A 23,974-nucleotide genomic window follows, 5' to 3' on the forward strand; every position below is an offset into this window, starting at 1 on the left:
TATTGTGCTCGGCTCTTGATGGCTGAGAGAGCAGAGCTAATACAGCCACGCCGGCTTTTACAGCCACATCTATTACTGCCACTAACTGTCCCATTTGTCCTCATGACCAAACAACTGAGGGTTCTGGGAAAGGAGGTTGCTTGGTTTTGTGTACAGTGCATAAGTTTTTCATTTGGTCATTACAGGCTCCCTCGCTGACACAGTCATTATTTTTAGTCACCATTAAGGGCTTATTGCTCCTTTTTTAATTAAGCAAGTTTCTTAATTAGATGTGCAGCATTGAGGCCTACAAACGGCCCGCTGAGGTAATGAAATAAAGGCCTGCGTTTATGGAGGGAGAGTGGGAAAATGGAGTGTGTGTGTTTGTGTGGGTGTATTCATTGGGACGTCAGGCTCCTGCTGCCGGGAGTGATGGCGTTAGTTCATTTATTGCGTTGTGCCGTGATAAATGTGTTTGTAAGGCGGAAAGCCTTGCCACAAGGCGAATACTTTCTTCATATTAGTCACCATTGACATCTTATTTTGCAGTGGCTTGATCTAGTTAGTGCTGTCGCAGTCAGAAGTTGGTTGACAAACGTTAGCATCTGAGTGAGACGTGCTCTGACCAGCATCAGCTGGCCATCACAAAAGGAAGACCAGAACCTCCCCCCCTTCTGTGTAAGAGTTAAAATGCACTTTGTTAAATAACAAGTTTATTTATTTATTTTACTTTCTTAAAATCTGTGAATTTTATCTTTTGATCTTTTATTTTGAAGGCTCAGTTTTGTTCGTACGTGACTTCCTCTCCCTGACATTACTGCCGTTGGAAACGCTGCTGGTGCTTTTTCGGTATTTTCGTTGTAAATATATATATTTTTTGTTGTAAACTAGGGTAGACATTGTTCACGATGTATTAGTAAATGTTACGGCGACACTTGATAGTCATTTTGGGCATAAACATAACGCTTAACGACGTTTATAGTTACATTTACCCTTCAGTGTTCAGTGGGCGCCATTTCTAGCCGCCCTGTGGCGTGTTACTGTAATTGCGCTTTCGATCTAGTTTATTTGTGTAACATTTCAACATCGAGGCAGTTCAAAGTGCTTTAATCATTAAAATACAAAAACAAAAGTCACAATTACATAATGCTGTCATCAGTTTCAAAACAAACTTCACATTTTGTCGAGTGCCACAATCAAAAATATCAATACAATGATTTATTAGCTTATTGATTTATTTGTGTGCAGTTATTTTTTGCTTATTAACAGTTGTTTTCTTGCACATGTAGGAGCCAGAAGTGCACATGAAACCAGAGGACAGCAGATGTGTGTTTTATTGTCTTCAGTGGGTGAGTTTATGCTCAATTGGGCAACTTTTGAACGTGTAACCGGTGTATGCTACTAGTGTTCTTCACCGATAACCTAGTCTTATACAGTCGGTTAACCTTGATGTGTTCTGCATTGTGTTCAGATGAAGAAAGGAGTCAGACCACAGGAGTTGCTGGTTGTTCTTTAATGCAGGTTGCTGGCAGAGGCCTGCACAAATAGAAATAAAAATGCCCTTTTAACATGGAGCTCTTCCATTCACAGGAGTTGGAATTCCCCTAGCAGACAAGCACATGGAGAAACCCTGTGATTAACTAATAACAATATCTTCTCTAACATTTAAGAAAAATTTTCTTAACTTGTCAAAAAGATTACTCCTTTGTATGTATTAAAATAAATCACAGCTGCATGTACTTACAATTATTCTATATACTTCATAAAACGCGAGCAAAACCAAGAGCAAAGAAAATTTCCTACCTCTTCCCAGGCAGCCTAGCGCCAACTGAAGGTAGTACAGTACTGATGCCATAAAATGCTCTCTTAAAGTGACAGTACAGGCACTAGTGTATCTAAATAAGTAAAATAATAAAATTCTTAAAATATAACAAAGAAATAAGATTCTTCATTGTTAATCAGGATTTGGTGAAATTTCAAACATTATAACAATAAAAAATAAAACACATATTCTAAAGTTGTTACAAACGCATTTGGCAGAAAAATAAAAAGTTTTGGGCTGGTTAAAATTTGGGCTGCTTTTCAGAACCTTTGGTATGTTTCTAGAAAGTATTAAGAAGAAAATTATTTTTGAAATAATTGCCATTATGTGGCAGAAAAGCACAAAACCTTTTATAAAATGCTCTGTTATTCCACATATTAAATTAGTTAATTTATTTTGATTTGTTCAGAATGTGGCTAATGTGGTACCAGCAATGATTAGTCATTGGTTAATCAAATATCACATTTATCAGCCTGTTTAGCACAATACTAGAAGTATGTTAAAAGTTGCAAATAAAAAAGTAACTCAGTTCCTTTTTTAAATAAGAAAACAAACATTTTATTGCCCAAAAATACAATTACAAGTAAAGTAAAGTAAAGCTGAACCTGGTGAAGCTAAAACTGATCCACTTGAGGAGTTTTGGATAAAACATATTTACAAACAAATTTTGCATTTATCTTAAATGCAAAATGTTTATTTTTCTGCACAGTTTTGGGTTAATTCCTTTCTGAATTTTATTTTATTTTTTTTCAGCAAATGGCCTTTCTTGACTGTATACTCCAGTTAACGATTAATTGATTACAAAATCTGTTTGTATTTATTTGATCACGATTAATCCAATTAATATTGTATTTGGCCTGGAAACTGTCTATCAGGTCTGGCAACCTTGATTGTTTTTTGCAGGAGAGAAAATAAATGTTGAGTTTGTATACTTCAGTTACTAAATTAGTAGATGATTATTTCAGTAATCGATTAATCACAATTAATCGTTTCAGCCCTAATATATATATTTATATGTGTGGCGCTATGTTAGTGCCACACATATAAATATATATTTTTGTTTTCTGTTCTGTTTTGGCTGGAAACTGTCCATCAGATCTGGCAACCCTGATTGTCTTCTGCAGGAAAGCAAATAAAAGCTGAGGAAACAGAAGCTCAATGTGTTGGTTTTCTGCTGAACCTTGAGTCTCTGTGATTCTGAAACATCTGCAAGATGTGTTTTCTTTGTGCACTTGCATCTGTTAGCAGGGTAATTCAGGCGGCGTGCATCGATACATCACACGGCTCTCCAAATTGAGCTCTGAAACACAAAAGGGAAGGGCAAACAAGATGGACGCAGAAATCAATCTCTCGCCTGATAACACGCATATGCTGCCACTCCGAGGAGTGACAAGGCGTCAGCATATGGCTGTATCTGGCTATCTGCCTGTGATGGCCTCTGAAAACAATCATCTCTGACGTGCCGAACACGCGGCAACCGCAGATAAGGCTGTTTAATGCTGACCGAGCTTGAGGAATATGGACATGAATTGCCTCTTGGAATATGAAAGAAGAAAAGACAATCAGTGCAGAGAAAATATGTGACAAAAACAGCCATATTCACTGCATTTCCATTTATTTCAGAGGCATTTTAAGCTGCGCAGCAACACCCAGAGCGAGGTTGTCTCTGCTGCAGAGGGAACACAGTGTCTGTGTTACTGTTCCCAAAGGCCAGACTTGATCTCAGCCCAGCCTCTGAGCTGCTATTGATCTGAAGCACATTAGTTCTGCACTGGGGGACTAAACAAGGCCTGCAGAGCTGTGCCACAATCATGCAGCAGGCTAAAGATAGGCTTTTGACTGGAGACCTGTGCAGAAACACAAAAACACACTGCGGGCTGTTTGGAGGGTTTGAATCCAACGTCCTGCAGATGTTCCCGCTGATTCTGTCTGATTGATAACAGATTAGTTTTGGGAATTCAGCTCCTATTTGCCCAGTTCTTTGAACTTGCTTAAAAAATCAGCTAAACTGGCATTAGCTCAACCTTACCTTTCGCAGATAAGGATTTTCTTGAAAGGTTTTAGGTTAAATCTTAAAATTGTTTACGTAAGCAGATAATGTATTTTCCAGGCACACAGTTCCACTTTATAGCACAATAAAGTAACTATGCTTCCTTGAATTGTCATAAAACTGCTGTATTTATGACATCTGACTTTGTAATTTAACGCTTTGAGATTGGGCCTCTGTCTCTTTAAAAACTGGCTTTTTCTGAAGCTCTGTCTTCAGAAAGTCTTCACAGCCCCGCTCCTGTAGTAACCCTTTAACTGCATTTCACTGAGAAGTAGCTCCTATGAGCTCAGCAGCTCCACCAGGTGTTTGCTAATTGCTGCTGGCTAGTCTGAAGGAGCTGAGTGAGGCAAAGCTTGGAAACTACAGCAATGATCAAATTAAGTAACTAACAAAAAGTTATGCATGCCAGAACAAAAAAACAGCAAATAAAAAGTTTAATAACTAAATAAATTCAACAATGCAACAAAATGTTGATGAAGTCAGTGGGAGAAAATGTTTTTATTTGTCCAGGTACCGGGTAATATTTCCACTCTTTTCTCGGGGAACATGGGTTTTTACTTTAGCTGCGCTCTGTAAAGTCACGTTCCCCTGTTGCTGCCACTGGTACATCGTAATGCCGATCGTCTCCAGGTTTTATTTTTTGTTTTTGAGAGTATGGCTGCCTTCCAGAACCAGATCTGCTGCAGGTCCCTGGAGAGAAACCTGACAGAAAAATGCTATAAGACAAGCTTCAAAGGACACACAGAGATTGCCTCCACCAAACAAACCCCACCCTCTCGCACTTCTTCCCGTTTGGCTTCCTTCGTGCATCACATGGGCGAGACGGAGGCATGCAAGTAAGGCAGGGTGGAGCGGGTGCATTTGCAAGCCGTTCCCTGGAGGGGCTGTAAAATTGCCTCCATTTGGATGGAGCGTCAGCGGCCAGGGGGCTCTTCTCCCCAGACAGCCGGATCAGCGCGGCTGCAACCCTCTGATTCTCCTCACCAGCTCCCGCCTCGGGCTCCCGGCCTCGCTGCATGTGCCATCTGTGCCCGGCAGAAACCCAGGATGAAGTTCTCGCTCCCCCGGTTAATCTCCCCCGCGTTTGATCGGAGTTGCTGCACCACGAGAGACGGCAACCAACGCAAAGATCCAGCAAAAGGAGAAGCAGAAAGTAAACATGAGCTGGATTTACGCTGAGCTGCAAGTCGACTGAATATCTGGACACATATCAGCGCTTTTCGTCCTGAAATAGAAATAAGATTATTGTTTATCATGTAACCCAATGACTGTTGATTCTTTTAGTCCTGCAGAAGAAAAACACTTGCACCAGAACAGAAGTTCTGGTACAAGTTTAATAAGAAATAGAAGAAGAACATTTTGGAAAACAAATTGTTTCTGTGCAGAGTATAAAGCAGGGGTGTCCAAACTTTTTGTTATGTGGGCCAAAATCATTACATCAAAAGTAGTCCTGAGCCAAGAAATTAAGAAAACAAAAATTCAGCACGTCAAATAGTCCGGTTTATTTATTTATCATAGGAAAGGAATGTTGTTCATTCCAGATCCAAAATGTAAAAAGATTTGCTGTGTTTAAAGAGGATTGTGTAGTTCTCAAACTTTGGGGGGCTCGATTGAACAAGTTTATCTTATAAGTGTAGGATTTGGGTCACGTTCTTTCAAAAGGTTTGCTATATTTAGCCAAGTTTGATAAATTACATAAAATCTGATTTCCGGGCTCTTCAGTAAAAGTGTCTTGATAATCATGGTTCTACTGATTTCATAAACTTGAATATAAAAAAATCAGTAGTTACCATTGTAAGAAAATTATGTCTGAAATATTTTACCCTTATTAAAAATAAAAAGTTCAAGAAACACATTTTGTGCCATTCTTGAACTGCAGTTGGGGGCCACACAACATCAGTTCAAGGGCCATAAATGGCCCCTGGGCCACACATTGCACACCCCTGGTATGAAGCAAAGGGAAAGTCATTAGTTGGAATTTGAACTTAGTTGTAGATTTTGAGCCAAAAACTCAAAATGTTACCAAGTACTTTTAGTCTACCGTAATTTCTAGTGCAAATATCTTAATACTCCTGAAATAAGACAAAAATAACTTTTCACCAAGAAACAAGAGCTTGTTACATTCACACATATCTTTACTCAAACAAGTACTCAACTATGAAAAACAATGTCAGTCGCTATATTCCCGCCCCTCACTTCTGACGTCTGTCATGGCGCCTCGAATGATTAAGGGACGTAGTTGCAAAGGGTCAATAGAAAATTTTAATAGTTATTTTTTCCTCCCAGAACATAAAACAAGCAGTCTCACTCTCTTTGGGGTGAAGTGCCAGCGACAGCCAGCATCTCTGCGTCTCTGCCACTGCTGTTTACCGTGATGATCGGAGGACTGAAGTGGATTTGGTTGGGGGAGAAGAAGCATCGCCGATGCCAAAATGCTGGATGAGCTTCTGTCTCACAGGGCTTTAAATGCGTCTCACATTCTCGCCTCCGAGAAAACACGAAAAGGGAAGGGAGATCCAGGCTCATGTTTGTTTTATGCTCCCCTACTCAAAGGGAAATATTCATCAGGTCCTCAGAAATGTAGAAAGCCTGAGAGGCAAATGATGGATGGAGGCTGAGATGGAGTCGAATGGAAAATCAACAATTTGTGTTGGTGTTTATTCGCCTGCACATCCCTTTGTTACCAAACATGATGAGAGAACATCCGTTAGTTGGAAAATAATGGCCGTGTTATGGAGCAGCCGGGAACATTAAGGCGCGGCGATAGCGTATCTGGGCCTGGTGGGTACATTAGTTTGTAAGTAATGCACGCCCTGAGCTCTGGTAAGCTTTCCAGAGATGTAATGTGAGAGTTGTAGTCATTTCATGGACTGACGGAGGGGAAATGCATCATCATCACAAACTGATGCATTTACAATAACTCGTTCCAACAAATGGGGAGTAATTCATACGAGTCTCTTTACTGGCCTGCAGACAAGCAAAGAACCAACAACAAGAGCTGCTGCGTTACGACTCCTCCAATAAATTATCGTTTACAACATTAGAGCGTCTCGGGAAGGAACAGAAACTGACGATTTAACCGCAACATTACCAAACAACGCTCCGCTAAAGCTTTTTTATGTCAACTACAAATCTCAAAGTATTTTATTGGGATTTTACGGGATAAAGAAACAGAGATTAGTAATTGTCAGGTTAAATATTTTTTACAAGTAAAATCCTTAAACATGAGCTGCACATTCGCATTTTCTCCACCTGGAGTCAGTAGTTTGCAGAACATGTGCTTGTAAAATAACTCTTCCTCAATTGAATTTAAGTATGAACTTTGACTAGGCCATTATGTTCAATCTAGTTCTGGCTGTATTCAGCTCTGACTAACTTCAGCATAAGTAGTTGCATTTGCATTCACCATATAATTGTGCAAATCAGAATTGTGAACGACAATTTGAAAAACACGTTTTTTTGTAATGGAAAGTTTTTAGGATGAGATGGTTTCCAGTCATATTGAAATTATTGTATTTCACTTTGTTTACATCCCATGAGTCACGTGATCTACAACTGGTGTTACTACTGGCGAAACCACAAAGAAGACGACAGGAAGTGGTCGGAGGATGATGTTCTTATTAAACGGAAAAAACGCAATCGTGAAAAATTTGACAGAGTTTTGCGTATATTTGTAATGGAAATACACATGATCCTGCCATGTGTATGAATTATTTGTAACATAAATGTCTTAAATCCTGTAGTACATTATATCTGTGATTTGATTGACAGCGCTAAGACCCTCCTCCTGGCTCTGATTGGTTGTTTTTGATCAGGAACGATGAATTTCCTCAGACACTGATAGTAACTCGGGAAGGTGAAGATTTATTTTTTCACAGATTACCACAACATGGTGACAGTTTCAGCAAATGTGTAAAAAACATTTATTTTATAAATGTCACTAACTACGGATCTAAGAGCTGCGTGTTTTTCCTGTAGTTTGTTCTGTAGTTTGTTCTGACAGGGTTAAAGTAATGTGTATTTCAGTGTTTTTACCTGACCTGCATGAGAGTTTTGTTTGTTCCCTTGCAAAGTTGCAAAAGTCAATGTCAAGAATGTCAAGCAATTACAAAAATAAGTGTTTGTTCAAGAAGAATCTCTCAAGTTTAGAAGAAATAAAACAATAGAGGTCAAAACCAGCAGCAGTTTCAGATGAAAGCTGTGTCACCTGAGAGGTTTTTTTGTTCTGTTCACCTCTGAGAGCTCCTTTCTCTTCCCAACATCTCAAGTCCCTTTCATCAATAGACATTCGGCAGCGGCCATCAGCATCTGAGCCCGGAGCTCTTTCCCAATCTCCCCTAAATGGCACCTTCTCCCCAGCCTCCAAATCCCATCCACATCAACCTTCAATCTTCATCCTCCCACTCTCCTGGCTTATTGATTTTCTATTTTCCCTTTCTTTCCCTTCTCTCTTTGCCTTTTCAGCTCTCCCTGTCTTCTCAAACACTTACTACAGTTCGGCCTTTTTGTCAAATATTTTTTTTATTCCATATTTTCTCCTCCCTCTGTCTTTACTTGATCTTGTCAGAGTTTCTCCTCTTTGACAAGGTCGAAGCCCCCGCCGTGCTCGGAGCTGCTTAAGGTCCGTAAATGGAGATGTAATGTAATAGAGTGGTGGGGTAATAGAATTCAAAAGGGCTGGGTCTGATCTTGTTAGAGGCGGATGGCTTGGAAAGGCTCCATCCGGGTCCTCGGGGTCTGGACGGAGAATCTCTTTGAGATCGTCAGTTTGTGTAGAAACAACGTTAGGGATCAAACCGGTCATCAGACCTCAAAAACACGAGGAAAAGTCAGTGATGGTGTGCTTAGCTTTGTTTAAAGGCGACTCATTATGCAAAATTCATATTCTTCATGTTCTTGTTCTTCCATTTTGGTCTCAACCACTTCTGGCAACAATCCAAGCACTTAAAAAAACACCCCGCCTGTTTTTGGCAATAACTTGATGTTTTGGGGTTTTTTTGTGTCTGGAAAATGAGCCATTTCATAAACCTCCAGGATGAAATGTCACAAATCAGCAGGCACTGCTCGTTTCCTACCACCCTCAGCAGAGTTACACCAGTTAAACAGCAATCCGAGGTGAGCTCCAGCATGTTTGGTCAGCTGGTTTTACCGCTGCACCCGCTGTACAATGGCTGCTGGAAAAGGCAAGTGTTTTGTTGTTGGCTTGCCATCCAGAAACCTCTTGCTGATTGTGCAGTAGGCGCCACTTCTACTTTTCAAGGATGCACAGTTGTGGCAAGGCGTCTGTTTGCAGCCATTTTCACGTGTGACTGTAAACGTGGCAACTTATTTGCATTTAAAGTGACAAAAGCCCTAAAACAGACTAAAATCTCACTATGTAAGATTGATTTTGTGTAAAAACTGTAATGAACATGTTTCGTATCGCCCATAAACCTTTCCTAACCTGTTCAAGAAAGCATAATACCTCTGTGATGCTGCGAAATGAAACTCCTTCGTCGACATCGTTCTAACGTAAGACTTAAAGGTTCAGTAAAAAAAGCTTTACTGGAGCTTCAACTGCAGCAAACAAACCAGAATGAGGGTATAAATAAAAGTAACATCAGCTCAGATTTCAGCTCATATCTGCTATTCTGAGTGTTTCTGAAACATTTGTTGATTTTTTTTTTTTTGCATTTTCAGATCAACAATCACTGGAGCCAAACAAAAGCCGAGCAGAGTGGCAGCTCAGTGAACGGAAATGCCTCGCTGATGAGAGGGGTCAGCGGCTGACAGGAAGTCCACGGTAGCTCAAACTGCCACTCGCTACAAATGTGCTGTGGTGGAGAAACAGGTCAGGACAAACAACACACTCCACACTGAGGTGATCAGACCCGACAGCAGAAAACACACCGAGTCTCTCCTCAAGATCAGAAATATGAAGCTAAGCTGAAAACACACATTTTGCTGAGACTGCCTGGACATAAATACATTGGAAACTGAATAAAAAGGGGAAATTTACCCACATAATCCATATTGAGACACAGACATGTTTATTTCCTGCAGATGTATTATTAATAATTACTGTGTCCTTTGTTACACTGATGAAAAACAAAAAAATGCAAATTTTAAAGTTGCTGCTACTTTTTACAAGTTCAGTTAAGAAACACAACTTTCCCAAAACACTGTAAAACCAAGTTTAGTTACATTTACACACTTTTTGGTCTATAAACAGATAAAAAACCAGCACACAATGTTTTTAGGAAGACAGATGGGTGGATGAATAGATGGATAAAAGGATGAACAGATGGATGGATGGATGCTGTTTTCAGACCTCTTCCTTTTGCTCAAATTTATTTTTCAATACCCGAGCTGAAGGGTCGGCCATCTTGTTTCTAGCAGCATCACCGCTAACAGAACTAATCTTTCAAAATTAAAAGAGAAACACAGCGTTAAACAAGAAATTAAATTACTTCACACAAGTTTGTTTGTGTAGACGGGGATTTGGGAGAAACTTCAAACATTTACACACACACACACACACACGCACACACACACCTGCCCTCCACCTCCCCGCTCCCTAAACCCAGAGGAAATCAGAAACCTGGTGTGCCTGTTTTCAGTGGAACCTTGTTTCTTCTCTTCTTCCTTCTCTGTTTCTTCTCCTCCCTCTTTCCTTTTCTCTCTCTCTCTCTGCATTTGATCCGCGGCCGGGATGGCGAGGCAGGGTGAGTAAATGAAATATTGATCTGCTGCTCTGTGGCCTTGCCTTCACCTTGTCCCGTGCGCTGAGTTACCGACTCTTCCGTTCTGCTTGTAATAGGAATTATTACAGGAGGCCGGGGCGAGTAATTACTTGGCATGGCGGCGAGGGCGCAGAGGAGGGGCCGTCGTATATTTCCTCTAAAGAAGTTATTTACCTCACTTGCTGCTACCTTCAACCCCACGCTGCCCGCTTCCCTCCCCTCTGACCGCCCCCCGCTGGAGCCATGTCTCTCTTAACCTTAATTCAATTCTGCTAACCATCATTAATCATGCGAGGCATCATGGGAAGTTTATCAACCCCCAGCTGAACTGAGGGGTTGTGAGGCTAACTGAGAGACCGCAGATTGAAGGAATCTCAGGGATCCCACCTCGTTTATGTTTACTTCACTTATATAATATCTGCAGGGGCGGTCCTAGCAGGGTTGCCAGATTGGGTGGGTTTACACCCAACTGAGCTGCGTCTCGAAGGCGGGGCTAGGTCCACCCAGACGTTTTGCACAGTTGAATGTTTGCCGGGGAGATGAAAGGATTTCTCAGACATGCATGAAAGAATCAAGTCAACACTCCAGGTATGTTTTTGATGAGGGAATCACATTAAAACATGATTTTACTTCAATTAAAACTGGCAACAGAAGCTGAACTCTATGAAATTTGGGCCTTTTCTGATGAATGTAAAGTGCATGTCTCTGTCGAACTTTTCTTGTGAAAGTTGCGCTACCCATGACACAGTGTAGATCATCAACCTTTTGTTGCTGCAGTCGGCAGAACACCTGCCTCAGCGACCCGCTGCTACGCTGCAGTTTGATGTATTCCCGCGTCGCTGCTCAAGGAAGCAGCCGTTTGTTTGCGTGATAGATGCGCGGCGGCGGAAGAACAGGGTCCCCACTGCTGCTCTGTGACGTCCCGCTGCATCAGAAACCCACCGAAGGTCACCACTGACGGGGGAGAAGAGGCAGAGGTGATCCATTGTACTGCTGGACGAGGGCTTAACAAGGCAACTTGACTGGAGAGGTAAAACAAAGACGGATAGTGATTAAACCTTCATTGGTTCGGCTAGAAACAACCTTGGGTTTTCCCTCCTCCTCTCCAGACGTATCAGGAATTTCTTTTAACCTGAAGAATTCCTCTTTAATGAAAACATTTAAGAAATAGTTTCACCCTTTTAAGTGACTTCTTCTTGTCATTTAGAAATAGAGTTGGCTTTGTTAGAGTTAGCCTCAGTTTGATAGAACTGCGCTGTAGAGAATGAAACGTCCTCTAAACAAGCAGCTTTCAAAGCATTCTATCAATGTCAATTCTATCAATCTACTTTGGAAGCTTAATAATCCTTAGAAATGTTTGCACGTCACATAAACTCCCACATTTCTTTCATAGCTTTTCACTTCGAAGATGCATTCTGCTCAGACACAAAGACAGCCGCAAAATACAGACAGATGAGAGAAAATTCAAGATTCAATGTATTTTGTGTGGAGGGAAAAAGAGCTAAACTGGGAATTTTCTTTGTGAAACGGAGGGTCGTGTGTGAAGCCACAGTATCCAGAAATGGTTCCTGCAAAAACATAAATACCTTTTGAACTTTTTCGAGTCTTACAACCATGAACTTTGATATTTTTTACTGAGAAAATCTGAAAACCGTAGCACATATTTACAGTTAGTGCCTTTACTGAATAAAATTCTGTGCAATAGATTATCTTCAGCCACATAATTAGTCGACTGATTCCACCCAGATGTAATTTAATCTCTATATAAACCTGACAACAGAGCCGGCTTTTAAAATAAGTAATTTAAAAAGAAAACAAGAGGAAGCCGTGTTAGTAGTTTGCCTCAAGTTCTGCAGGAAACAGAAATCATGTAAAGGAAACGTGTTCAGGTCCGATGAAGCGTGTTGGAAAATTGTCACAGTAGCTTAACTCCACAGTGAACCGTCAATAAAAACACACAATTAGTATTTTTTGTTCAGATCCTAGTACAAATATCTCACTGTTACCTAGCAACCCCAGCCCAGCCCGCACTCGTTAACCTAGCAACATAAGCAGATCTCCAGCATGTTTGGTCAGCTGGCTTTACCGCTGTCTGAGCTGTACAATGGCAGCTGGAAAAGTGTTTTGTAGTTGACTTAATATCCAGAAACCATTTGCTGCATTATTGTTGGTTGTGCAGGAAGCTCCACTTCTGCTTTTCAAAGATGTACGGTTGTTTATGTCCTGCTAAAAAGTTACTTGTAAGATAGTTTGTCTTATTTCAAGTGTAATAAGATATTTGCACTAAAAGAAGACAACATTACTAGGTAAGATTTTGTGTTTTTGCAGTGTACAGGCATTAACCAAATCTATTGTTTTGTTTTTTAAGGCACACTTTAATACTGCGTGCTTCTTTTTTGGACAGTTTAGAGATAAAATGTATGAAGGTTATTAAATTGGTTTTTCTCTGTAAATGGTTTTTCATTGAACTTGTAAAAAGTAGAAGCAGATTTGAAATTAACTTTCATTTCAGGTTCAAATAATTTTTATATCGATATACCTCAAGGACATCAATAATTGGAAAAATAGTTTTCTAGAACATTTTCATCAATATTAAAGAATTACTGACTCAAAACAAGCTCCTATATCTTGATGAAAAGTGAGTTGTAATTTAGTTTTGTCTTATTCCAAATTTACTAAGATATTAGAAACTTGACCAAAAACCAGGTAAAGTTTGATGTTTTTGCACTGTGTGTATAGTTATTTTCTCGTTTCCTGTATTTCTGCTTTGATTTCAGTTCTTTTCATTTTAATATCTACTTCCCTTGAGTCGTGTCGGCTCCTTAAACAATAAATGTCTTTGAAAAGATGCAAAGAATAAAAGTTATTTACTTTTACTTTAAATTATGAGACAATAAAAATAAATGACCTGTTTCTTTTTAAAAATTAGATTTGAAAAAAGCCTGGCATGTGGCCACTAAGGTTTAGAAAACGTTTCAGTTCTCAGTTTTTGGATCAATAGGCGAGAACACTCCAGACTTCCCCGCTCTCGTTTCAGTCCGGTCTGAACCACGAAAGGTCAGATTACCTGGAGAGAGGACACAAGACGAAGGGCCAGCTCAGGCATTACAGACTGAAGGGAGTTATGGGCTTTTTTTTTTGTGGGGGAGTGGATTTAATAAATAACAAATTCCCTTCAACTCCACTGAGGCTTGCTTTGTGTTTAATTGCACTGTATTGATTTTTCTCTCTCTTCGTTCCTGGGTCGGTCATTGCTCTCATTTTGGAACAATCAGGTGGCCAAGGTGGCCCCCAAATGTCATTTACTCCCCTCCTTTTTCACCTTTCTTCTCTCTTTTCTTCCTGGCAGAGTCCTAATAATTTCTTTGTGTTCCACTCGTTGTTTCTTGGGTTATTTCTTGTCTTTCAAGGTGATCTTTGAGCAGTTTTTGAGGTATTTTGATTGCATTAACTCACAACATTTTTGTTGCTCTTTGAAATAGATGGAAAGTATTGCTTCTTTCTTCTTGTAACCTAAGACAAGTATTAAAAAAACATCTAAGAAACGCATTAAGCAGAACTTTTATAACATACATGAGTCACTCCACTTCACAAAGAGACAGTCTTTAATTATATCTCTTACAGAACATGAGCGCAGGTTGGCCAAGTGTTTATTATCATAATTTCTTTGTCCTTTCCCATCTTTAGCATCACTCTTCGTATTAATCAAAGTGTCAGAAAGTTTGAAAAACGCTTCAAAAGGTGACTTCAAGTGTTGCAGAGAACATCAGACAACGTGGAAAATAATAAAACTCCGGTTAATCTAACTCAGCCAGCGGCCCTCACCTTTAAATGAGAGTGTGTGGTAAATTATATGTTTTGCGCTGACAGAGGTGCATGCGAAATTTTGCGAATAAAGCTGCAGCATGCTCAACCTCTGCTCCGACGAATCAGGTAGAAAAATCACACGTGTCAACACAGCCGACAGCCGCCTGGGAGCCCCGTCTGAGGACAGAGGTGTATATTTTCATCTAAAAGCAAAGCAATTTGCAGAGATCCTCCCCTTTAAAAGCTGACTTGACATTTCCTGCCATTATGAGCACAATGTGCTCCATTATAGAATGAGCGGCAATTAAGCGCATGTGAAAATGTCAGATGAATTACAGCTTAGTGAGGTTAACCCGGTGACCTGAGGTTACCGTCTCCAACGCGATCCTCCCCTTGGAAACCGTCCGCGCGTCTCCATCCGGCCAAACCGGTCAGGTGAAGTTTTTAAGGGAAACAATAAACTTTTAATGAGAGAAGATGGAAAATAAACATCACACTGTGTTATTACAGGAGTAAAACTGTCAACGGGGTTTCAGAGAAAATAGATTAACATCAGAGTTATTGATGCAGTGAAGAGAAGAAATCATAGACAGTACTGATAAAAGGCAAATTTGCAATTGATGTACATATTGAACACTGTAAAAACATAAAATCTTACCAAGTATTTTTGGTTTAGTGTAAATGTCTCTGATTTTCAGCAACCAATAGTAGCTTATTTAAAGTAAATAATTCCTCAATATTGATTTTAAAAAGTATTAGTTTCACTTATAACATGGGAGAAATGTCTTACTATAAGTGCCAGTTTAATTTTTTAAATCAATGTTAATGAATTATTTACTTAAAACCAGGGCCTACACTGAAAAAAGAGAATGGAAGAAAAAAACTGAGTTAATTTAGTTTTTATTTAGTTTTATGAACTTTGGATCAACATTATTAGATTCTTTTTCTTCTTTTGCTCTTTCCTTTGGTTTGTTATTTTGTTTGTATTTCCTTTTAATTCATGTGAAGCACTTTGAATTGCCTTGTTATTGAAAATATTCTACATTGATAAAATTACTTTACGTTACCTTGTAATTCAGTAAAATTTGTAAAACGTACTTTATTTACATTTGTTTAACATAACAACTTAATTAACTAACAGCAAATTGTAATAAATTCACAGTTTCTTTAAATGTGGGATCAGTTTTCTTTTTTCAGTGTATATCTTTCTGAAAAGTTAGTTTTATGTTATTTCAAATATTTGCACTAGAAACTTTATCAAAAATACTTGGTAAAGTTTTGCAGTGAAACCAATCGATATTGATCTACCATTATTGGTTGATTGGAATCAATCATGCTATTTTAGTGTCTAAAACAGCTTGAAACTATTGAATTAGTTGGTTCCATTAAACTAGCTGAGTTGATACACTGGACAAAGTAAACAGTTTGTAAATAGGTAACGTGGTTAAAAATAACTTGTGGGGTGCCACAGGGATGAGTGTTCAGTCCCAAGTTGTTTAATTTGTATATAAATTAACTATTCAAAGCGTCAGACTTGTTAAAATACATTATTTTTGCAGATGATAGTAGCATCATCTGCCCTGGAGACAACTCTGAGCCGGTCTCAACAGATGAAAAAACTCCAACATTGAACAAAAAAAATCACCACTAAATTTAGATGAAACAAAATTCTGAATATTTGGAAACGGCAATAAACATGTTGACTTAGAATGAGTCCATGAAATAAAATGTCTCACTCATCTCAACGCTGCTACCATCTCTGCTCCTTTTGTACATTTTCCATCGGACTTTTTCTTTCCACTCAACTTTTCTTTATCACATTCGGATACATCAAATGATCCAAGTAATCCAATTGCCTCATTAATTTACTGAGGTGCACCTGTACCTGTATGAAAGTAAAGTGGTAGCAGATTTGTTAACCTTCTCCTGAAGATCTGTGTTTTTCCATCTTTGGAGATTTTACTGCTCTTCTTTCTGTGCATCAGATTCAATTCTTTAATGTTAAAAAACATCGAGACTTCCCCATTAACCATCTTTGACCAAAGTTATCTTTAAATCTTTTGAAAAAATATGTCTTGATATTTTCTTTTCTCAGACTGATGCATATCAAATAATGATTATCCCTTTCATTTGGATAATTTCAGTTTTCTGAATCTCCTTCTGCAAAGATTAAACCTCAACCTTCAGTCAGACGGCAGTGCTGACCAGCTGCATAAAATCAGAGCCACATTTAGTGTGAATCAGGAATGCTGCATCTAAAAACGTCAGTTTGTGGAACAGCAGTTTTCAGTATCAGAAATTGTTTAATTAAATTGAATTGCCCCATTTGTCACCCTGACGGGTCTCTCTCCATCTCTATGCAGGCAGTGCAGGAGTCTGACTGCTGCTAATTATCTGAAATAACATACACTTCCACACAAAGTCTGAAAAAATAATTTGAGGTAATTTTTTTCATCATCGAATAACTTTTATGAAAATAGCTTTTGCTACTTTGTGTACTGGATTTTGCAAATAGCTAGCTTAGAATGTTTGTAGCAAAGAAGCTCAGTTTTAGTCTAATTGGAGGAAAACAAATAGACTTATTATGCTTCCTTGAACAAGTTCAGAAAACAACACATGTTCATTATATTTTTTGTGCACAAAGTTATTCTTAGATAATGAGATTTTAGTCAGAATGAGCTGTTAAATCTGTTAAGCTGTTATTTGTCTCCTAAATCCAAATAAGTTACTGCTGGCCACGCCCTCCAACTGAGCATTTACACTCACACATGAAAATGTCTGCAAACAGATGCACAATCATACAACCGCACACAATTGAAAAGCAGAAGTGGAGCCTCCTGTACAATCAACAGGAATGCAGCAAATGGTTTCAGGATGTTGAGTCCACAACAAAACACTTGTTTTTTTCCAGTAGCCGTTGTACAGCACATAGGAAACAATTAACTGTAACACAGACTCTTACAGGATTTAACACAAAATTCCTGAAGAATCTTGAGTTAATGAGCTGCAACATTTTGGTTTTCTTTAGGATCAATAAAGTATTTCTGAGGTGAATTGAATACAAATTGAATACCAGCTGACTAAATGTGGAGGAGTTCTGCTTGGGTTGCTAGGTAACGCTGCCAGGCTTGGCTGGGCTAGGGTTGCTAGGCAACAGTGTAGCATCTGTGGAACGTCACTTAATAATCAGAAGGTTTTTGAAACATCTAATTTTCCAGATACCAAAAACAAAAACCACTCGAACACAAAAAGCTTTAACCTATTGCCAGAAAACAGTTGGGTGTAAGTTTTCAAGTGCTTGGGTTGTTTTCAGAAGCAGCTTAGAACCAAATGAAAGGTAAAAATGTGCAAAATGTGAAATGTGCATGAATTTTAAACAAAAAAATTTGCATGTACAGTAGACAGTGTTTGATGGTTGCTAGTGAAATTTGGAGACGATGCCATTAATTTCTTTACAGATTTCATTACCATTCTCCTAATTGTTCAACCTGTAGGTAGATATTGTTATAGATATGATATATAGGTACAGATATTAAGAAGTTTTGGTGAGTAATATTACCTGTTTGTGATTTTAGGATTCAATCTCATCAAAATAGTTTCTCTTTGCCACGTCATACTTACAAATACCCTAGGAAAACGGGGAGTTATGGAAAACCAAGCAAATCTTCCCAAAACCAAAGTTTTACTTCGTCTGAAAACATTTATTCTCAACAAATTGTTGCATTGTGTTTTTGTGTTTGATTTGATGTAAAGCACTTTGAAATGCCTTGCTGCTGAAATGTGCTATACAAATAAAATTTGATTTGATTTTGATTTGAAATCTTCTTTAGAAGTATTATATCCTCACCTATATAGGTTGAATCAAAGAAAACATGTTAATTTCCTCTCCTGCTAAGATTTATTGGTTTTTATTTACCACAGAATCTTTCTTCTTGCATTTTATTGCCATTAACAAGTTGTAGTTTTGAAATAATTGGGTTTCTGACCATTAATAACCGTGAATAAAATGTGAAAAGGTCAGCAGTCCCACAGGGGATCCTGAACGGCTGCACAGAAACCACAGTGGATCCGATCAGATCACATTTCAGATCCAAACAGCAAACACTTTCAACTGGTTAAAGTAGCAAAAATAATAAAGTAAACATGCAACATAAAAACCATTCATACCACCGTATGGATTTCATAAACATTTGTGCCAAAAGGAGAGAGAAAACGGTTTATTTCCGCCCTTCTACCCTCATACTGACATACTAATCATCAACGACACATTTCCAATGCAGTCTCCCAGAGGTCATGCCTCTTTAATTATCCAAACAGGTCAAAGGTCGCAGACACTTATCATGTGGGGAGAGGTCAAAGGTCATCGAACGGGGTCATATAGGTCAAGACAGCAGCGGAGGCACAGGGAGAATCTGGCGGCGGGGGAGTGAAGAGTCCTATGGCTGACTGAAGACGCTTTGAAGGCAGCAAATAAAAAAACTGATGCTTTATGTTTTTTTGCAGGTCTTTATCTTCTTCTGTACAAATTAGTCTCAGTTAAATGGGACTGAAGCCATTTGTGAACATCGGTTTTTAAGTCTTAACGCATGAATATGCTTTGATACAAACCGTCCTATTGTAGCTGTTATTTTATCTTCAAGTATCGCCCTGTACTTACCTCGATCCATCAACTCTGACCAATTCCCATGACGCTGCTGAAAGGTATTCCCCAGGCATGATGCAGCCAACACCATGTTTCACCACAGGGATGTGTGTCCAGGGTGCGATGTGTTTTCTGTCATATAAATCCACGTTGACTAAAAAGTTACATTTTCATCTTATCTGACCAGAACTGACAAACCAACTTTGTCATGTTTATCTTTTCTCATTCGTCCAAGTCAACGCAAAACAACAAATAGTTTGTAGATTGAAAATGTTTTACACTGAAATCGTCAATTTCCCTCTGTCTTCTGATCAGTGACGGTTGTTTACTCTGGATTTTATTTGTAGAAACAAGTCTTGCACATAAATAGACTGAAAAGTTCTTTGAAAATATGAGTGAATACATTTAAATGTCGGTTAAATCAACATTTTGACTTGGTGGTGTCAGTATGTGGGAGAGTAAACATGAAAAAAAACAATCCAATGATTCCCAAAGACACCCTGTTCTACCACTTAGCCTCACCAAATCTGTTCAGCAGACACACACATTTTTAATTGACTTTCCTCTGATTTAATTAGCTTCATTAGCAGCCTGTCTCAGTTTGAATTTACGCCACCTTCCTTTCCCTCCCAACTTAACCCCATTATGTCTCCTGCAACCACACACACATACACGCCGACACACACACGCACACACACATCAAGGAAGCTGCCAAGTAAGGCGATAGGAGCATGCTGTAGGTATTTCTACAAGTGTATACGCATAAACCCAACACACACAGATGTCCACCAACTTGCAGTGATCAAAGGAGACAAAGGCGACAGGTAGACGCACTGCAGCCAATCACGGTCAAGACATGGCGGGTGACCTTGCAGAGCTGCAGCTGATTGGTGGTGTCAGAGCTGTCAGTCATGTTGCGAACCTCCTGACAAGAGACAGACAAAGGAGTGTGTGTGCGTGTGTGTGTGTGGTGTGAATAGTGATGAGAAGTGACTGAGAGAAGGAAAGACAGGAAATAAAGAGATAAAAGCGAGATTTTCCGTTTCTACCGTTCTCTTATTTTGTGTTTTCCCATTAAAAGAGACCTAAAATTCACATTTTCATGGTTTTTGTACTTGTTTTCCACTTGCGTTTCTACTGCTTCTAAAAATACAAACAACCCAAGTGCTTAAAAAAATCCATACAGAACATTTTTGGCAATAACTTTATGTTTTTTTTGGTGTCTGGAAAATGAGCCGTTTCAAAAACCTCTGGAATGTACCATCACAATTCAGCAGGCGCTGACCGTTACCTAGCAACCCCAGCTAAACCCAGCCCCGTAACGTAGCAACCCTGTCTGAGTTCCAGCACGTTTCAAATTCAGATTCAAAAGTACTTTATTGATCTCAAATGGAAATTAAATTTTTTTGTAACTAATTCAAAGTCTTCAGTGAGTTATTGTAAAGGTAAAAAGGTAAACATAATTTTATTTATTTAGCACACTTTTAGTAACAAAGCAATACAAAGTGCTTTACAGGAATTAAAAGGAAATACAAACAAAATAACAAAACGAAGGAAAGAGCAAAGGAAGAAAAATAATCTAATGTTGATCTAAAGTATGTAAACTAGGAGCTCCTGTTCAGGGTTGCTAAGTGTCCTCTGGTCTAGTTCCTGTTCCGGGTTGCTAAGTCTCCTCTGGTCTAGTTCCTGTTCTGGGTTGCTAAGTGTCCTCTGGTCTAGTTCCTGTTCCGGGTTGCTAAGTGTCCTCTGGTCTAGTTCCTGTTCTGGGTTGCTAAGTGTCCTCTGGTCTAGTTCCTGTTCAGGGTTGCTAAGTGTCCTCTGGTCTAGTTCCCTTTCTGGGTTGCTAAGTGTCCTCTGGTCTAGTTCCTGTTCTGGGTTGCTAAGTGTCCTCTGGTCTAGTTCCTGTTCTGGGTTGCTAAGTGTTCTCTGGTCTAGTTCCTGTTCAGGGTTGCTAAGTGTCCTCTGGTCTAGTTCCTGTTCTGGGTTGCTAAGTGTCCTCTGGTCTAGTTCTTGTTCAGGGTTGCTAAGTGTCCTCTGGTCTAGTTCCTGTTCTGGGTTGCTAAGTGTCCTCTGGTCTAGTTCCTGTTCAGGGTTGCTAAGTGTCCTCTGGTCTAGTTCCTGTTCTGGGTTGCTAAGTGTCCTCTGGTCTAGTTCTTGTTCAGGGTTGCTAAGTGTCCTCTGGTCTAGTTCTTGTTCAGGGTTGCTAAGTGTCCTCTGGTCTAGTTCCTGTTCTGGGTTGCTAAGTGTCCTCTGGTCTAGTTCCTGTTCTGGGTTGCTAAGTGTCCTCTGGTCTAGTTCTTGTTCAGGGTTGCTAAGTGTCCTCTGGTCTAGTTCCTGTTCTGGGTTGCTAAGTGTCCTCTGGTCTAGTTCCTGTTCTGGGTTGCTAAGTGTCCTCTGGTCTAGTTCCTGTTCTGGGTTGCTAAGTGTCCTCTGGTCTAGTTCCTGTTCTGGGTTGCTAAGTGTTCTCTGGTCTAGTTCCTGTTCAGGGTTGGAAGGAGTCTAAAAAGTTGTTGCTGAGGTAGTTTTTCTGGATTCTAAGTTTGTTCTAATCTCTGTTCTGGGTTGCTAAATAAGTATAACTAAGTATTCTCTGGACTCTAAGTTTGTAAAAGTAATGAGTACTCCACAGTTTCTGAGTAATAATAAAAACTAAGTGTTTCTGCTCTGGAAGATTTTTTATGGATTCTGAGTTTGTTCTAATTCCTTTCCTGGGTTGCTGTAGGCAGCAATGGCTTGATTTTACCAGATTTGGTAAAAATTTGCTCGGCTGATTTTACTGCTGTACAACGGCTGCTGGAGAAGACAACTGTTTTGTTTTTCACTACCATCCAGAAATCGCTTGCTGCACTGTTGTTGGTTGTGCAGGAAGCTTCACTCCTGCTTTTCAACAACGTATGGTTATAAAATTGCGGCTCTGTTTGTATAAATGTTCACATGTGATTGTAAACGTCGAGTTAGGGGCGTGGCCAGCAGCAGCTTATTTGGATTTAAAATGATAAGATGACCTAAAGCCGCTCATTATGAACTTAAATCTCTGCATCTAAGAATGATTTTGTGAACAAAATGTAATGAACATGTTTTGTATAGGCATAGACATATTGTAACCTGTTCTAAGAAGCATAATTAGTCGCCCTTAAACACCTGAACCCGACGCTTTTAAGAGCTAATGATGTTTAGAGTCGCTCACCTGCCTGCTGTCGAACAGATAACCCAGCGTTCTGTCTACCGTCTCAGCAGTCAACAGGGCCAAAGAAACCAACTTGTAAGCTGGCAATTATTAGTGTGCACTTCTTTATTCTGGCTGCCATCAGAGAGATTACGAGTATAATCGGCTTAATGAGCTCCTAACTAAAGATGGGCTTGAAATTCCCCTGGGGGGCTGCGGCTGGGGAGGGGAGAGGCTGTTAGACGAAGGACACAGTCAACACGTTGTTCCTGTGCCCAACGGTCCTGATCTCAAATTAACATTTTCTGCAGAGGCATTTGCAGTTTCTTTGTAGTATGAATATGTTCCGGAGTGAATTTCATCTAATCGTTTTGAGATGATGCGTATAAAACATTTATATTTTATTTGAGCCAGTTTGCTCCAAACTGACAGTGGGTTGTCTCTATGTCTCGAAATGTACATTGGCAATCTTTTGTAGGATTAACCTATAATTAAGCTTCTTTCCCTGACTTGGAGAGCTCTTCAGAGACAGGCACCAGGTTTTATCAGAGACCCATATGTCCCTGGCAGGTCCTGTGATCCGGGCATCTGATGGGTCCCCATCTGGAACTCTGTCTCTCTGGACTTGAGATTGAAGGACTTTGCCAGTTAAGCCAACTAGCAGCATATCTTTCTATTAATTTCTCCTGTTTTGTCAGATACATCCTGTAAGAATGATTCTGTCCAGCAGACTCTGTTCGATTTGGGACAAATGACTCTTGGTCTTTTACTAAAGACAAGACAGAAATCCTTCGACTAACCACTAAAATCTGGCGCCACTCTGACGTCCTCTTTTACATTTGCTGAAGAAGGAAGTTGTGCTCTATGTCTTCTTCAGAGATTTTCTTGTTGTTTCCTTCAGTGGTTCTTGGTACAGCGCCCCCACAGGCGAGGACGGGAACAGGTTTCTCAGAGGTTTTGTATTGTTTGTTGCTTTTTGACACGCTAGTAGTTGGCATTTGCAAAGCAGCCAATAAATCCAGGAGAGCCATTCATTTTCCTTGGTATTGATTGTCTGTGGCCAGAGCTAAGGAAGACAAGGAAGACTGTAGATATCAGCCTGAGAACGTTTTCCACCGGAGTTCAATGCACATTGAGGTATATTTGGTGTTTAAACTCTCGTCTTTAGAGGGGTTCTCAAGTGTTCTTCTGCTGAAAGATGATTGGGTGGATAAACTGGTTTGGCCAGACAGGAAACACCTCTAATTTACTTCTATTGAATAGTCAGACTGCCACAAGATCATTATACAAAATAAATAAACAGAAGTTCCTCCACTTTCCACAGATTAAAGGCAGAACTTCTAAGTCCCAGTGAAAGATGAGTGATATCTCCAGCTTAGCAGCTGCTACTCTGCAGTTTGTTGACATTTTATCACTCTTTCCAGGACTACAGTGAACCTTTTCCCACATCCTTTGATAGTGTGATAATCTTGACAGATTTTTTACTTCACAGCTGATTTTATACATTCTGTATATTTCTTTTCTGCATAAAATTTAAAACTCTGCGAAAGCTTAAAACAATCCTTTTAAACACGAGTTTAAACATTTGAAACCTGCTGTGACCATTTGATGGAGATCAAAAACAACAGAATTGTGTTGTGACTTATTGATGATCCAAACCAGCTAATCACCTGTTTTACTGCAGGTCAGAGGTCACCGTTCTCTTCAATAGACGTCTCTTCACAATACTCTAATGTGTCCTTGTGATGTCATTTGACCTTGCTGACCTGGCCACTGTTTTAGAGCT

General features: G+C 39.6%; 1 protein-coding gene across 1 annotated transcript in view; it reads left to right on the forward strand.

Annotated features, from left to right (window-relative positions):
• The first annotated feature begins 789 nt into the window (after positions 1 to 789).
• The window catches only part of mpped2a (metallophosphoesterase domain containing 2a), a 112,816-nt gene continuing 89,631 nt past the window's right edge, over positions 790 to 23,974 (forward strand). Inside the window, exons 1-3 of the mRNA XM_044133819.1 lie at positions 790 to 828; positions 1,269 to 1,328; positions 9,531 to 9,681. The gene's annotated coding sequence lies outside the window, so the exon portion shown is untranslated. The remainder of the gene's footprint in view (positions 829 to 1,268; positions 1,329 to 9,530; positions 9,682 to 23,974) is intronic.

The sequence above is a fragment of the Gambusia affinis genome, linkage group LG02, assembly GCF_019740435.1.
Source record: "Gambusia affinis linkage group LG02, SWU_Gaff_1.0, whole genome shotgun sequence".
Taxonomy (NCBI): Eukaryota; Metazoa; Chordata; class Actinopteri; order Cyprinodontiformes; family Poeciliidae; genus Gambusia; species Gambusia affinis.